Source organism: Tursiops truncatus, chromosome 3 (genome assembly GCF_011762595.2).
Source record: "Tursiops truncatus isolate mTurTru1 chromosome 3, mTurTru1.mat.Y, whole genome shotgun sequence".
In the NCBI taxonomy this organism is placed as follows: domain Eukaryota; kingdom Metazoa; phylum Chordata; class Mammalia; order Artiodactyla; family Delphinidae; genus Tursiops; species Tursiops truncatus.
Window position 1 is genome coordinate 163640065 of NC_047036.1, and position 5271 is coordinate 163645335.

The following is a 5271-nucleotide window of genomic DNA, read 5'->3' on the forward strand; positions in this document are numbered from 1 at the left end:
CTTGCTACAACTAGAAAAAGCCCACGCGCAGCAACGAAGACCCAACGCAGCCAAAAATAAATAAATTTATAAAAAAGAAAGAAAGAAAATGAGAGATGATGGAGATTCAGGGAGGAGGAAAGTGAGGGTGGTTGCTTTAACAGTTGGGGCTGTTTATGCTCTGGGAGATGGCTAGAGCAAGAATCTCCCTGAAACCCCCAAACTGAAATTGCTGTAGTTTTGCAGCAACACAGTGGAGGAAGGAAAACAAAAGATGCTGGATACAGATTCAACTTTGGGTGGGATGATGAGCTCAGACAAGATTTTAAGGGAAGTGGGAATGGGGGCTCTCGGAGCTGGACTCTGGGGAGACATTTGGCCAAGGCTATATATGAGAATGAGTAAGACATGCAAAATCTGTGACATGCTATTTGCATGATCATGCTTGAAATATTCATACCCCATGTATCTGAACATGTACTTGTGCTGCATGGCAATTACAATAGTGTTGTGTTAGTGGGGGATATACACATGGGCCAATGGAACAAAGCAGTGTACACAGAACAGACTTTAGCATAATGGAAACTAGCATAGACAAAGGAGGACTGGATGGACCAGTTGGTAAGTGCAACAGTATGTCACCAAATGGGAAAAAAATAAAATAAAATCAGACCCCTACCTCACACCACACACACGAAAAAACACAACAAAAGGCTAACGAGCTAAGAGTGAGCTCACAATATCTTTTTTTTTTTTAAATATAATTTCCACTTTATTGTCTTTCCAGGGAACAGTATTTCTTTAGCCTTTAAGGGCTTAGCTCCTCACATGGGCTTTGGTGGAGGCCGTGGGGCAGCACCAGCAGGTCTAAATAGGGCTGGAGGTGTTCGGTCCTTCTGGGCTTCCCGAGAACGATTCCTGACTCCCTTGCTGTGAACGGCACAACTCACGCAGTAATGCAGTTTCACGTACAGCTTGGGAAGCACATAGGCGTCAAAAACACTCGCTTCAGGAATGTCCCTGATGGCTGCGGCCTCTACAATGTTCCGAATGACAAACTTCTTAATGGCCTTATCCTTGGGCACGCATCGGGCACAGCTGGTGCAGTGAATAGGCCGCACGTGGCTGCGGCCCTTTTTGGCACGACCAGTATTCCTTCTTTTCTTGGTCATCTTAGTCGTGGCAGGAGGACATTTTGCAATTCATATTTAAAACCTTAAAGGTTTTATGGTAAAATCTTTTACCTAGAAATTCCATTTCTAGACATTAAACCTAGGGAAAATAGTCACATGTGTGCCTCAAAACCAGGATGCACAGGGACGTTCATTAAGGACAAAATGTTGGAAGTAACTGAAGTAACCAATAACATAGATTGGGTAGGTAAATCATGGTACAGCCACGCAAGAATCCTAGAGAGTTTTTTTTATTTTATAAATTTATTTATTTTTTAGTTCTGTTGGGTCTTCGTTGCTGCACGCGGGCTTTCTCTAGTCGCGGTGAGCAGGGGCTACTCTTCGTTGCAGTGAGTGGGCTTCTCATTGCGATGGCTTCTCTTGTTGCGAAGCACGGGCTCTAGGTGCATGGACTTCAGTAGCTGTGACATGCGGGCTCAGTAGTTGTGGCTCGTGGGCTCTAGAGAGCAGGCCCAGTAGTTGTGGCGCACGGGCTTAGTTGCTCCGCAGCACATGGGATCTCCCCGGACCAGGGATCAAACCCATGTCCCCTATATTGGCAGGCAGATTCTTAACCACTGCGCCACCAGGGAAGTCCCTAGACGGTTATGTTAAATGATGCTTGTAAGACAGGGGGTGGCAAATTTTTTTGCAAAAGCACCCGATATTGTGAGCTTCGCAGGCCATACAGTCTCGGTTGAAATGAAACAGCCGGTGTAGTGGAAAAGCAGCTGTACAAAATCTATAAACAAATTAATTTTATTTACAAATAAATTTTATCTATCTATCTATTTACAAGACTGTACTTTGCTGACTTCTGTGGTAGGAGAATGTTTATTGATACAGAAAAAGGTTTTTAAGGCCTAAATTTTTTTTTTTAAAAGTAGATTGTCAACAGTCACCGTCCTTGGGTATTAATCTAACGGAGTTGAAAACTCATGTTCACATAAAAACCTGCACATGGATGTTTCTAGCAACTTTCTCCATAATTGCCAAAACTTGGAAGCCACCAAGATGGGCTTCAGCGTATGAATGGGTAAATAAACTGTGGCACATCCAGACGATGGAATATTGGCACTAAAAAGAAATGAGCTATCAAGCCAGGAAAAAAACATAGAGGAAACTTCCAGGCATATTGCTGAGTGGAAGAAGCCAATATGAACAGGCTACATGGTGTATGATTCCAAGTATACGACATTCTGGAAAAGGCAAAACGATGGAGACAGAAGAAGGATCAGTAGTTGCCAGGGCTTAGCGGGGAAAGAGGGCTGATGGGTGGAGCACGGAGGATTTTTAGGGCAGTGAAACTACTCATGCGATGCTGACATGGTGGATACGCTAGTCAAAAGCATGGAATGTACACCACCAGGAATTTCCTGGCCATCCAGTGGTTAGGACTCCACTCTTCCATTGCGGGGGACACGAGTTCAATCCCTGGTCGGGGAACTAAGATCCCGCATGCCACGCACCCCAGCCAAAAAAATAAATAAATAAGTACAAGAGTGAACCTTCATATAAACTATAGACTTTAGGTTCTAATGATATCAGTGTAGGTTCATTATAACAAATGTACCACTCTGATGGGGAATGTTGACAGGAGAGGAGGCTGTGTGCAGGGGCAGGGCTTACATGGGACATCTCTGTACTTTCTGCTCAATTTTGCTGTGAACCTAAAACTGCTCTTAAAGAAGTCTATTTAAAAGGATGAAAAACTTACAATTTTTTAAAAGAGAAAAAAATGAGGATTGTAAAGCATTAGCATCCCATGTTTGTTTTGCTGTTTTTAAAAGTTACATAGAAAAGTCTGGAAGGATATAATGATGATATTTATTGAGCCATGTCCTGATGACACGTATCACCCCTTTAAATGCATTATCTTGTTTAATTCCCATCAAAATGATACAGCCACAGGTAAAGAGTGATAGTTAATTTCCTCCTCTTTCCTGGCGGCCTTTCCTCATACTGTTTTACTATTAAAAGCAATTACTTCTTTAGCAGTGCATATTTTGGGTTACTTTTATAGTGAGAAAAAAATGGTTTGAAAACCGTAAAGGACCAAGAGAAGAACCATTCCCTCCTGCCTTCCTTAACAGCTTAGCTTTCTGCAGGATTTTCTTTAGAGCCAAGTTCTTCCGCCATGGACCCCAGGTCCCCCAGATCACGCTCTTCTGCTTGATTTCAGCAGCTCTGGGTCAATGGAGGTTACGCCTGTTCCCAGTGCGTCCTTCTCCTTGTCAGTCTGCCCTCCATCCCTCCTGTTTCCCTGGGGACCACAGATCCGGATGCCAGTGAATTTGGATCAACTTATTTCTGTCTTTGAACGAGCCAGTTGTGGAGGAAGGGCTGCAAATCCCCAGGGCCCAGGTTATGACATACTTACAGCCATAACCCCGTTGAAGAAAGATAACAGTTTCTTCAAGGAATAATACGGAGTGTGTCGGCCAGACTGGGGAGCCCATTTAAGTCAGCCTCTTCCCAAACCTCTGGGATACTGCTTCCCACGATGGCAGAGGTCTGGGGTCGGGGGCAGCAAAGCTGCCTTGCTCTACCCCTCTCTCTCCTGGCTGCATGATCCTCTGCCGGGGAGGGGTCCCAGAGGCTGCCCCTCTTCTGTCACAGCCTTTATCATATCACAGTCAGATGCTGGAGCAAGGTTCCCAGTGCCAGGGAAGCAGGTGCCCCAAACTGCGCCCTGCTGGTTCCTCATCCTCCATCCTCCAAAGAAGCCACACCAGGGGTGGAGAAGAGGCACAGTGTGCCACCCTGGTACCCCTCCAGATGCCACCCGGGCCCTGCGGGCACAGTGCTCAGCACTGGCTACTAGTGTGGTTGATGCAACCGTTAGATTGGAGGCTCCGAGTGGACAGGAGCCTGGACTGTCCTACTCATGGCTTTGTTCCAAAAGCCTTGTACACAGTGGTGCTCAAGAAACCGCTGTGGAGTGAATGAAGAGGTTCCATGAAGCAGGGATCTGGCTACAAGCCATCATGTTCCCCAAGTCCCTGCCTACACGTTAGCTCACTTGGCTCATCCTTCTCACAGGGCTCAGAGAGGCCAAAGTAACTGCCCGATGCCACACAGGAAGCAGGGCCAAGGTTGGCCTTTGGAGCTCCAGGAGTGACACAGAGGTAGGAACCTCCAACCCCTTCCCACCTGAAAGCCTGTACTTTCTGCATCTGAGGCTTGCTTGGCCACAGCTGATGAAGATATAGTCCTTAAGCTCATGTGTCATTGATCACTGGGCCTTTCTTGATGATAACAGAGGCACAGAGGGCATTTCAGGGCAAAAAAATATGCATGCGGGCACTGAGGGTCCCCAGGCCCAACTTCTGCAGCCACTAGCCCTCATTGTCTCCCTGCCCCCACCCGCCCAGGTCCAACTCTGGGCTCCTCTGTCCAGCCCCAGGCTGGAGCATGTCTGTGGCCAGGTCCTGGAGGGCTCAGGGTTTTCACGCTCTTCTGTGATCCCCAGGGAACAACTCAAAGAAAAAAAATTACTTTCCACTTGAATTAATTTAATGAATGTTTGTAAAACTGCCTGCTTCTTGGAACATGTAGAACTAAGCAAGATGTTCATGGAGGCGTGGCTGTCTCATTTGAACGTGACCACAGGTCACGTTCACAGCTAGGAGTGTGTCCTTCCACATCTTTCTCTAAAAGGTCACTTGAAATAAGGAGCCTCAGAGATAGAGGCTGAGGGCCCGAAAATGGGGGCGCAAAGGATTCGAGAAAGCGGGAGCAAAGCAGGACAGGAGGGGTGGCATAAAGGAGGGCGGGAAAATGAAGGACGGATAAGGGCGGGGAGAGTGGGAGGCAGAGAGTGATGTGGACGTAGGCACGCGGTGGAGCGCCTCCCATCAAAAGTTAACAGCCATTGCAGAACTGTGAAAAGAAGGACCCAATGACGGAGGCGTCAGGAGCCCCTCCGAAGCCCACCTCCGCGGCAGCCCCGCCCCCGAGGCAGCCCCGCCCCGTGGCAGCCCCGCCCCGCGGCCGCCTCGTCTCGGCTTCGAGGCAAGGCAGAGGCCCAGGTCCCGGCCTCTCACGCCCCCTGGCGGCCATCAGCGGAAGCACGTGCACCCAGACCCTGGCGTCTCCCAGTCAGACACACCCAAATGTG

At 47.9% G+C, this 5271-nt stretch overlaps 1 pseudogene; it reads right to left on the reverse strand.

The window, feature by feature from the left end:
• Positions 1-803: 803 nt before the first annotated feature.
• LOC101329410 (small ribosomal subunit protein eS26 pseudogene) lies at positions 804-1151 on the reverse strand (annotated as a pseudogene).
• Positions 1152-5271: the final 4120 nt, after the last annotated feature.